This window comes from Urocampus carinirostris, chromosome 17 (genome assembly GCF_059441175.1).
Source record: "Urocampus carinirostris isolate Australia breed hairy pipefish chromosome 17, RoL_Ucar_1.0, whole genome shotgun sequence".
NCBI classification, from domain to species: domain Eukaryota; kingdom Metazoa; phylum Chordata; class Actinopteri; order Syngnathiformes; family Syngnathidae; genus Urocampus; species Urocampus carinirostris.
Genome location: NC_142365.1, coordinates 18,044,569 through 18,056,990, shown reverse-complemented (window position 1 = coordinate 18,056,990; position 12,422 = coordinate 18,044,569). Strand labels below are relative to the sequence as shown.

General features: G+C 38.5%; 1 long non-coding RNA gene across 2 annotated transcripts in view; it reads right to left on the bottom strand.

The window, feature by feature from the left end:
- LOC148349399 (uncharacterized) overlaps positions 1–12,422 on the bottom strand; it is a 71,844-nt gene that overhangs the window by 22,583 nt on the left and 36,839 nt on the right. The gene's annotated exons all lie outside the window — the stretch shown is intronic.

The window sequence follows — 12,422 nt, the reverse complement described above, 5'->3', positions numbered from 1 at the left end:
AAATGTAAACTAACTCAAGTGGGGAGGGTTCAATTACTCAATGATCATAACATTTCAAAGCAAAAAGTATCAGTATCGGATCGATGCTACCATGATTTCACTTGGCTCGAATCAATGCTAAAATTCCCAGTTTCGCCCATCCCTACTTTGAGCACATGTTTATGTATTTTATCATTGTATTTTTCACATGTTTATGTGCAAAAAAAAATTTGTGTTTCCTTTCATTCATTTGTAAATGACTGATGTGGTCTTTTAGTTCTGTGCCTGAATAAAAAAGCCACAAACAAGCAAACACAATGAAGAACATAAATCTGTACTAAACTGAAAATAGTTACAAATTATCTCGTGCTAACTGATGTCTTTGGAACACAGTGCCAATGTGTTGCCCCCAGGGCCACTGTTCAAACTGAGGCCACAAAAGTATTTTAATTAAGACAAGAAGGTTTGATCACAATACCCAGATTTCTGGCCAACCCACCCTGGTTCCACGTCAGTTTACGATGTAAATTGAAAGTTTTGTTGGTATTATAAAAATGTCCATGGATGTCGTGCCTTTCCGATTTAATTTCCCCCTATGTTCCTGCTCGGAGCCTTTCCTTGGAAAACGCTGGTCTACTAGTGATCCCAAGTGCTAAGAAGAAATCCACAGGTTGGAGCGTGTTCTCCATTCGGGCCCTGATGCTGTGGAATGCTCTGTCCTCTAAGATTCGATCTGCAACCCCAGTGGAATGTTTAAATCTAGGCTTAAAACAAACTTCTATGCTATAGCTTATAAATGATGTTGACCTCAGTAAGCTCTCAACCGGACATTCCGTCATCACCTATATTTCATGTTGATGATGTCTGTGTACTCTCTGTTCATTCTGCTACTGCTGAGGTTTTTGAGTTTATCCTTGCCCTTATGTAGGTTTTAGATCAGGGGATGGTGTAATAGTATCTGTAGTCCGCACAGCGCTTTAAGACTTCTTGAGATTAAGGGCTTTACAAAAAAACATGACTTGACCAAACTGCTTGAGTTGTCTCCTATCATACTGGTGAATTTAACTTTGGCCAAATCACAGTCGGAGAGACAGGGACTCAGATGCCAGTGTAATCAAGCATGTCACAGTCCTCCACCATTAACCGTGCCAGTGCCAGAGAGCCATCCATATTTGATGTCTTGCTACCATCGCGGTGAAACAATAATGAAATCGCAGCAGTGATGTTGTCTGATCTTATTTGTAATTGATTTTTCCGGTGCTTTTTTTTCCCTTTTTTTTTAACATACAATAAACAAAAAGCAACAAAGGTTTAAAAATGATTACAAAAATAATGCACATGCTCACGTCATTATTTAAAGACCAGTCCTGTTTGTTTGCAAGTGGTGTCCTTGGTTTTCCTATAGTCCATCCATTTTTCCAATTTGTCCTTGAATTATGTCTCCTGTATTTTTCTTCAAAATGTCATCCTCTCCATTACAAATACTTCCTACACAGTGCACACCCACTGCTTCATGGTGGGGAGCTCTTGTTTGCACCAGAATCTTGTCATTACTTTTTTGTCAGCTGTCAAAAAAATATATTTTATTTCTGTAATATTTATTTGGTCAGAGTCCCTAAAAAGTGCCCCTTGAATATCTTGAGTATCCATATCCCACTTTTGTCCTTAAAGAAAATTATAATTAATCTGGATACTCTTCTATTCTTTGACAAAGCTAAAACATATTAATGTGGTCAGCTTCTGCCTCTCCACTTTCTCGAGCATGGTTGCTGATCCCTCCAAAAGCCTTACCTAATTTTGGGAATAATACAAATATCTGACCTCATTATTCTAGAGGAATTCCCTCAGAATCCTGGAGATAGTGGTTTTGCACCGCGTTTTACAAATATTCCACCACTCATTTTCTGTTATCATTATATCGGGCTATGTTTTCTTTTAATGTAGTGTGATAAATGCCTATTACGTGCCATTAAACATTTATACATTTCAGAAATTGCTTTAAATGTTTTGATAGGATCTTATTTTTTAACATAAAAAATAAAGCCAGCAAGAATCTAGAGAGGTTTTGCCCGAAACGATCTAAAGTGACTTTCCTCGTGGTTGAATACGGGCTAAGCTCAGCGGGGCTCTGTACGCCATTTTCCAAGCTCCAAACCGAAACGCGGAAAAGAAAAGCCAAGAGAAAACTTTCACCGCCAGCGATAGGTCTTAATCCGCCCCCGTGCCGACGCAATTATAAAATCTCGGTGAGGGAGATTGGTATGAATTCCTACCAGAGAGCCGTTTGCACTATTGGGCTTTCGCTGTGAAGACATCCTTTGTCTGAATCCAAATATTAGCCCGGGTCTGCCCCCTCCTAAAATATGCCACTTTCTTGTTCAGGAGTCATGGCAACCCTTACACGGCATGGCGCCCAGTACCCCGAGGAGGCTAGCGCTACTGGCTAATGTGAGGTTGAGCAGGAATGCTTGATGCCAAAGTCAGCCAAAAGGCCTGCCTCTTGCTTTCGATTTCAGGTTAAATGCCAGCTTTGTTTGTTTGCATCACAGAGCACAAAAGGGAAAATCTTGCACCCTATGACATGTTTTATTAAAGCCACAGTGAAGAGCATTCTGGAGTTTGATGTGTCACTGTGGTATACTGTGAGCACAGCAGCGGAGAGGAAATTTTTTGAGAGAGTAAACCGAGCAGCCCAGAAGATCATTTGCTGCTCTCTGCCCAGTCTGGAGGACATTGCCGGTAGAGCCATCAACATTATAAAAGACTCTTCTCACCCCAGCCACCTCCTCTATGACCTGTTGCTTTCTGGTAGATCACTACAAGTCCCGTAAAACAAGGATTATCAGGCTCAGAGAGTGGGCAACACATCCTTGAAAATAACAGGCTGCTTGCTGCATAGTTTGGAGGACATTGACGACAACATTAAGGTCTCTTCTCAGCCAGGCCACCAACCCTCTGATCTGCTGTCCTCTGGTAAGCACTAAAGATCCCTTAAAACAAAAAAATAAGGCTTAGAAAGTGATCAACACCACCCAGAAAATAATGGGCTGCTCTCTGCACAGTTTGGAGGACAATGACAACAACATTAAGGCCACAACTCTTTCATCTGCTATCCTCTGGTAGGCACTTAAGATCCCTTAAAACAAAGACAATCAGGCTTGGAAAGTGAGCAACACAGACCAGAAAATAATACGCTGCTCTCTGCACAGTTTGCAGGGCATTGACGACAACATAAAAATCTCCTCTAGCCCAGGCCACCACCTCTTTGACCTGATATCTTCTGGTAGGCACCACAGATCCCTTAAAACCAAGAAAATCAGGTTTGGAAAGTGATCAACACAGCCCAGGAAATAATAGAATGCTCTCTGCCCAGTTTGGAGGACATTGATGACAACATTATAGCAGACACTTTTCTCCCCGGCCACCCTCTCTTAACCTACTGCTGTCTGGCTGGCGCTACAAATTCCTTTAAACAAGGACTTACATGCTCAGAGTAGGTTTTCTTCTGACTGAAAATATGAAAATATGTATCTTAAACCTTATTTGGGATTTTTTTGGTTATTGCACTACTTTTCATTACACTGCTGTTACAATAAAGTATGCTTAGGCCTGTCTCTGAGCACTACTTTGCAATTATTTTTAGCTATTTATACTGTCAGTCTTTATTAGATGTTTACCCTGGAGTTCAATGGCTAACCTTGTTGCAAACAATGTTTCAAAATGCTCATATCAATGAAAATTCAGAGAACTCTATTAAATTCAATTTTAGGTAAAAATTTGCATCGTGGACAATTGTTTGTTAATTTTCTAATTTTCATCACAAATGCAACAGATTATTTTATACTAGAATAGGCCTTACATATTATGATTAAAATATAAAATCAAAAATACATTAATTGGTTATATTTATTCAGTCTTGAAGTTTTTTCTTATACAACTTTATAATTGCCCGATTTATTTTTTTCAAAATTGCTCAATTTTTACATAATATTAAGAGTATTATTAATACAATTTCTGGATGTTAAGGAGGACCATATTTCAAGGCGCATCTTAAAAAAAACCCACTCCATTATGAAATAATTCCATATATGAAACACATTAGATTATAAAGCACTTAAAGTTAAAACTACTGTAAGAGCTCGGGCTGTATAAAAAATATTGGTCGCAAAAAAAAAAAATCATAGAACACAATCTAAGATTATAAAATCTGGGTTCACCATTAAAATACATTGATTCATTCATAATATAACACCTCATTGGGATTATTGACTACCAATTATATTTAACACATTTCCTGGACTATAGATTATACGGCGCATTTGTGAATTTCTGGCACATTTTGTTTCATAAGTGCATCTTATCGTCTCGAAAATACTTCACACATTTCTTACCAAGACAGAAAACTAAATACATGATCTCATCCATTTATGGATGTTTTTTTAGGGATTTATCAATATTTTTTAATCAAATAATCAATCTCTACCCTTTGTTAACAAGGTTCCCCAATTTGTAAATCATGAAAAAGCTATATTGTAAAATATAAAACGGGGTATCCATATTAATTACCTTGATTGATGCAGGGAGCTTAATTTGATTTAGTAAACTGTTTCTCAATTTAATGTAATTCACTGAAATGTAATCAACATTGATTAACAAAAATGTGTTTATTGAAACTCCATTTGTTAAAAATAATATCAAGGACATTTTTTATAATGATTAAATACATTAAAGGGACAGTATGTACTATGTAGTGCGTCTTAGTGGTAAAAGAAAAAACACCTTCAATCAATAAATTAAAAAAAATAAGAAGTAATTTGACATTTATTTGACATAACATTAGCCTCACCTAGCTAAAAAGTAATTATCCATCATCTTGCTGCCACGAGTAGTACCCAAAAACAAAAACCTTGTGAAAAGGTTGGGAAAATAATTAGGGAGTAAAACTGTCAGTTTGAACCTCCGTTGTTTGTCGTTTTACTTGTTTTTAGCACTCGTTTTGGGTTACACGACAAAATGGAGCGACATCTTGCGGTCGAATAATATACACCGTTCATTGTAGAGTGAAAAACGAAATTATATTTGAATCATTTATTACTAAGATAGATTTGTTAAAATAATTATGAGGTCATTTTGTGTGTTAGGTTACATAATAATTAGTAGTTAAGCAATAAAAGCAACAACAACAAAAATCTAAAGAGCCGTTTGAGAGACACAAACGGCTCTTTTTAGTGAGCCGAGCTGAAAGAGCCGGTTCTTTAAAAAAAAAAGAAGCTGGAATTCTCATCACTAGTTCTGAAGGAACTGTCACAGGGGTTCTAGTCATTCATTTTTGTTTCAAACGTCCACTAATTATGTTTTTGTTAGTAAAAACCTCAAACATTTGGTCATTTTAATTGAAACAACCCAATGAAACTGGGCTTTTTGTGTGAGGCAAGCCAAAATGTTAAAAAAAATGATCCAAGCAGACTTCCTTTACCCAAATATTAAAATGTTTGTCTTTAAAGAAGCTGGACGGAACTTATTTACTATCTGCCGCCATTTCCTGGCTTAAAGTCACGATTACAGTCTTAGCTTATTCATGACGTGCATGCAAGTACAAGCATTTCTTAGACATACTCAAAAAAACTCTTTTTTTCATCTTTGTGTGGATTTGAGTTGGCGTTTGGACTTATATAGAAGCATGCCTTTTTTCCTGCTCACCCTTTTCATACTACACTGACAAAAAAAAAAGAACGTGAGAAAACTAGCATTACGTGACTCTTCAACCCTCCCCCATCCTTCATTCCACGAACCTAATGTTTTCGCCCCGAACAGCTTTAATAAAAGTAATATAAGATCAGACAGGCACAGTGGAAAATAAAACATAAGGGCTCGTTGAACTCATTTTGACATTGTTCACACACATTTAAAAGAGAAAATATTCAACTTCAACTTTTAAAGGACTCCTCAAACAAAGCACCCCACCTCTGAGAAAGTGTTCCTAGAGTCCATTTATTGATTTCTTAAAAAAAAAAAAGAAAAAATATATCTATGCATTAGGTTAAGAAGGCTGCGAAGAGGCATCATCCTTTTTTGGATTAGGGGGGCGCGGCAGGGGTCATTTCATATCCTGAAAGGCAGCAGACGGGGGTCAAAGTTCAAATTGGAATGGGGGAGTGAATGTTTGAAGAAACCCCATGGGATGGGAGAAACCATTCCAACCAGACAGGGGTGGAAAAATGAGATGGATTTTCCAACCGGTCCGACATTATGTGATAGATGCGTTGCCAGTTGGGGGAGGGAAGGAGGTCTACGCGTGAGGATGAATATTATTTGGGAGTGTTTGATACCCCATTCTTTCTGACCAATGAACCCAAATCCTAAAGTCAAACACATTACCCTTCAAAATTTTGGGTTTCTTAGAAATGTACTTATTCTGAAGAAAACCACTTTTTTTAAATTCGAAAGTAATCGGAAATGCACCCCAGACATTGTCGATTTTAGCTGCAAATGTCAGTTTTTTATTGCAACATCTACATACGTTTATAGAGGCCCATTTCCAGCAACTAGCCCGCCAGTCTTCTTATAGTACTGGTACATTGTGTTTGCTAATTGCGTGAGAAAGCTAATGGATGATTAGAAAACCCTCGTGCAATTATGTTAGCATAGCTGAAAACTGTTTAGCTGGTTAGAGGAGTTATAAAACGGACATTCTTTTGAGCTGGTCCAGTATCTGGAGCATCACATTTGTGAGTGTTTTTAAACTTTCTAAGTGGTAAGACAAAGAGAACTTTCAGGCGAAACCTCGACAGTCTATTCTTGTTCTAAGAAATGAAGGCTATTCCATGCAAGCAATTTCCAAGGAACTGAAAATCTTCAACAGAGAAAAGGAAGAGAAATGTAAGCACAACCAAGCAATAGGACACGTACATTAGAGTCTATAGTTTAAGAAATAGATGCCTTACAGGTCTTCAACTATCAGTTTGGTTAAAAAGTACCTGAAAAATACCAGTATAAACATCTACAGTGAAGAGGTAACTCCGAGATGCTGGGCGAGTAGCAAAGAAAAAGCCATATCTGAGACTGGCCAACAAAAGTACGAGATTCATATGGGCAAAAGAACACAGACATTGGACATTTGATAAATACAAGTGTGACTTTTTCATGGAAAACATAAAATTGTATTGGTGACCCCACACTCTGAACAGTACTGTATACGAATACCAAAGACAGATACCATTAGTAAATCTTGCCAAAAATGATATTTTAAGAAATCCTGACATGATCTTCCTAATCCCATTTAGGATGGAATTTCTGTGACACAGTTGTACCATTAAAGGGTCATTGTGTATCATTTAGGGCAGGGGTCGGGAACCTTTTTGACTCAAAGAGCCATAAAAGCAAAAAATATTAATTTTATTTTGGGAAAGAGCCACACCATATATTATGAGACAAATTTACTAAATTGCTAAACCGGCGCCCCAGACAAAAGCTTAGTCTTCAGCACATTTATTTTTGATGATTTGATAAAAATTAAGAAGAGAATAATGCCAGAGCCCCTGTCCCAAATTCAACAAACATACCACTTTAAACTTGTCTCCTTCTTGCAATTACTCAAGATCGGTTAAACTCCTTTTGACCCTTTTTTTCATACATATTGGTTTCAAAACCAAATGCAAGCATTTATTTTGTAAAAACGTCACAACATTCTGAGAATAGGGAGCCTTATGTGCTTACCTTTGGCGAGAGATGGGAGGGAATGCTTGTACTTTTTGCATAGCTCCACCCATCCCTCCCACTCACCCAATCAAATGACTAAGTTCTCTTCCGGTGTTTTGGCGTATTTACAGTTCTGTGGATTTATCATAAAGTATCTGAACACTGAACACAGATTATATAGTAAACTTTCAAATAAAGGATTCTTTAGCGTTGTACAGCCAAAACAAGTTTTTTTTTCCCCCTTTTTTTGTGTGACACCTTGACTGTAAATTGTAGTTAAAAACGTGCCCTATATATACTGCGAAGTGTTACCTTTGTACTTGGCTTTGTTTTGGCTTTGCGTGTACCTGAATAGGATAGACAACTCCGGTTTTGAACAAAATGGAGAAATTTTGCATGCAATCAAATTGGTCTCTGAGCCACAGATACTCATAGAAAGAGCCATATATGGCTCGCGAGCCATAGGTTCCCGACCCCTGATTTAGGGCCTCCGAGTGGTTTAAAAAAATATTGATGAGAATAATAAGCAAAATATTTATAAACATGCATTTGTTTTTTAAATACCCGTAGGTCAGGGAAATTTGTATTTATCTTACAAGAAACTCGAAAAAATCTGAAAATGATCTATATAGTGTCTGGAATACGATTTTCAATGTTTGGTAGCACTGTACCCACATACTTCCATTATTTCACTTTGGCATTAGAACGTGCACAATGATATTAGGTCAGATTCAAACTACAAACTTTAAAACAGGGGTGTCCAACTCATTTTAACTCGGGGGCCGCAGGATAGAACAAACATTCTCTCGGGGGCCGGACTAGTAGATGAGAAAGAAAAAAAGGGAGAAAGAAATAAGAGAAAGAGACGGGGAGAAAAGTAGAGAGGGTCAGACAAAGAAAGAGAGAGAGAGAGAGAGAAACAAAAGTGAGAGAGGGGGAAAGAAAGAGGGGGAAAGTACCAAATCCAAAGAGAAATAGAAAGAAAGAGAGAAGGAGGGAACAAAAGAAGAGGAGAAAGATAGAAAGAGAAAGCAAGAAAGAGAAAGAGACAGAAAAGCAAAAGAGAGAGCGAAAGAAGGTAGAAAGACACAGAGAGAAAGAGACAGAGGAACAAAAAAGAGAAAAAGAGAAAGGGAGAGAAGAGAGAGGGAGAGAGAAAAAAAGGAGGAAGAGAGAGAGACAGAAGCATAAGAGATAAAGAAAAATAGTGAGAGAGGGGGAAAGAAAGAGAGGGAAAGTACGGAATCCAACGAGAAATAGAAAGAGAGAAAGAGAGAAGGAGGGAACGAGAGAAGGAGGGAACGAGAGAAGGTGAGAAAGAGAAAAAGAGAAAGCAAGAGAGAAAGAAAGAAAAGAGAGAAAAAATAAAGAGAAAAGGAAAAATGAGAGAGCAAAAGAAGGTAAAAAGACACAGAGAGAAAGAAACAAATAGGAACAAAAAAACAGAAAAAGAGAAAGAGTGATAGAGAGAGAAATTCAAGCACAGCGTTTGTGAGAGGCACCTGGCTTTGGCACCACCAAGTGGACATATTTCCACCTGCAGCCCATTTTTCTCTTGCGCCTTCTCTGTGAGCGTTATCTCGCGGGCCGTATTCAAATCCCTTAGCGGGTCTGATCCGTCCCGCAGGCCGCCTTTTTGACCACCCTTGCTTTAAAGCCTCGCTGCCGAAACTTATCAAATTTGGTGGGGAATAAAAATACAGCATTTGTGCTCTCCACCAGCATAATTAGCATGCAGCACCGTGGATGGTTTATTTATTCAGAGCATGCTCACCATTCCATTCACAAAGTGCTTAGAGAGACATTTGGATGCTAATAGGTAAGGAAGGCTTTACCTGATTTACAGTGCCTTGCACAAGTATTGCCCCCCTCAAGTACTTTTTGTCATATTAGAACATTTCAGGCTTCAAACATGGATTTTACTATCATAATGAATAGTGCTATTTTGGTTAGATTTATTTGATTTGGTTCTAAAATAATGTGCGATTTCAATTGCACTAATAAGGCCGCTTTTGTCACTGCTCTTGAATCTCCATCTTTCGTGGCGAGTAGATCATTTCGACTCGTTTTTTTTTGTTAGTAGCTGAAAAAGCGTTAGCACCCGTGCAAAGCTTTTCGGAAAAGGCCGGCGAGCGTGTCGGTGAGAAATGATTGCAGACAGTGAAAAGAGGATGAGACGGGGCAGGGATTAGATGACAGCCAGCATTGTGCTTCCCCTGCTGGGCGACATGCTCACAGCTTCCTTTGTCTCTTGTTAACCCGCTCGATCCTGTGCAAGATCCCATTCAGGAATGTGTCAAACACCCCGGGGTGCTTTTTGTGGGGCAGAATGACCTCGGAGGTGTTACCGAGGATTGTCCCCTGAATAAATGCGACAGCAAAAACGCATTTCGTTTTGATTTCATTAACTGGATAGTGGCCATGTTTTACGCGGATGATAACAATGAAAAAAAACTGTATCTTCCGCACGATGAGGGGCACCTCCTTAAAAGTTATTTTGTCATACATATACTGATACATACGTACATATAAACATATATACAAACATACATATTATATACTGTATATATATATATATATATATATATATATATATATACTGGACTGTCTCAGAAAATTAGAATATTGTGATAAAGTTCTTTATTTTCTGTAATGCAATTAAAAAAACAAAAATGTCATACATTCTGGATTCATTACACATCAACTGAACTATTTCAAGCCTTTTATTATTTGAATATTGCTGATTTTGGCTTACAGCTGAAAAAAACTCAAAAATCCTATGTCAAAATATTAGAATACTTCCTCAGACCAAGTAAAAAAATAATTTTATAACAGCAAAACTAAATCAAACATTTGAAAATGTCCATTGATGCACTCAGTACTTGGTTGGGAATCCTTTTGCACGGATTACTGCATCAATCCGGCGCGGCATGGAGGCAATCAGCCTGTGGCATTGCTGAGGTGTTATTGATGCCCAGGATGCTTCGATAGCGGCCTTCAGCTCATTTGTATTTGTAGGTCTGGTGTCTTTCATCTTCTTCTTAACTATACCCCACAAATTCTCAATGGGGTTCAGGTCAGGGGAATTAGCAGGCCAATCAAGGACAGTGATGCCATGGTCAGTGCACCAGTTACTGGTGGTTTTGGCACTGTGGGCAGGTGCCAGATCATGTTGGAAAATGAAATCCTCATCTCCATAGAGCTTTTCAGTAGATGGAAGCATGTAGTGCTCTAAAATCTCTTGGTACACAGTTGCATTTACTCTGGACTTGATGAAATACAGTGGACCAACACCAGCAGCTGACATGGCTCCCCAAACCATTGCTGACTGTGGGAACTTCACACTGGATTTCAAGCAACTTGGATTTTGCTCCTCTCCAGCCTTTCTCCAGACTCTGGCGCCTTGACTTCCAAATGAAATTCAAAACTTGCTTTTGTCTGAAAAGAGGACTTTGGACCACTCTGCAACTGTCCAGTGCTTCTTCTCCATAGCCCAAGTCAGATGCTTCTTCCGTTGTCTTGAGTTCAGAAGTGGCTTGACCATGGGAATACGGCTATTGTAGCCCATTTCCCGGACACGTCTGTGAACTGTGGCTTTTGATACCTGGACTCCAGCTTCAGCCCACTGTCTTTGAAATTCTGGAAGCGGCTCTTCGTCACAATTTTGTTAAGGCTGCGGTCATCTCTCTTGGTTGTGCAGCGTTTCCGGCCACGTTTTTCCCTTCCAACAGACTTTTTGTGGATATGCTTTGAAACTGCACTCTGTGAACAGCCTGCTCTTTGAGAAATTTCTTTTTGTGTCTTACCCTCCTGATGGAGGGTATCAATGATGGTCCTCTGGACAGCAGTCTTCCCCATACTTGTGATTTAGTTTACTGAACCAAGCGGAGTGTTTTTAAGGCTCAGGAAACCCTCGCAAGGTGTTTCGAGTTAATTAGATGATTCAGGTGATTAGTTGAATAGCCTACTTGTATACTTTTTCATGATATTCTAATATTTTGAGATAGGATTTTTGAGTTTTCTTAAGCTGTAAGCCAAATTCAGCAATATTAAAATAATAAAAGGCTTGAAATAGTTCAGTTGATGTGTAATGAATTCAGAATGTATGACATTTTTGTTTTTTTAATTGCATTACAGAAAATAAAGAACTTTATCACAATATTCTAATTTTCTGAGACAGTCCAGTATATATATATATATATATATATATATGTATATATATTTTTTTAAAATTATAAAAAAATAAATCCAAACAGCTTGACAACATCAATCACATTACTGTACATGTTGAAAGATTTGTCAGCTGTGGTTTTAATGTTTAAAATTAACTTTTTGCGGAGCACTAATACATCGTGTCTTACCGTTGGCAGCACGCTGTTAGACTGCCAACAACTCCCACCTTCCTGTCGCAAAGTCTAAAGCCAAACTAAACCTTACCCCATACCAGCAGGTGGCACTGTTGGACCCATCATTGCAGGACACTTACCAAAAACTATACAACATATTTCAGCAGGAATTTCAATAAAACAAAAGTTATTATTACACCCGTTACATATATATATAAAATAAATGTGCGTGTGTATGTGTGTGTATCCAACCATTATCTGCACAGCATATTGTCAGTAGGGTCGCGGGGGTGCTGGAGCCCATCCCAGCTATCCTCAGGCAGTGGGCAGGGGACACCCTGAACCGGTTGCCAGCCAGTCGCAGGGCACACAGGGACAGACAATTCACTCGCTCATTCC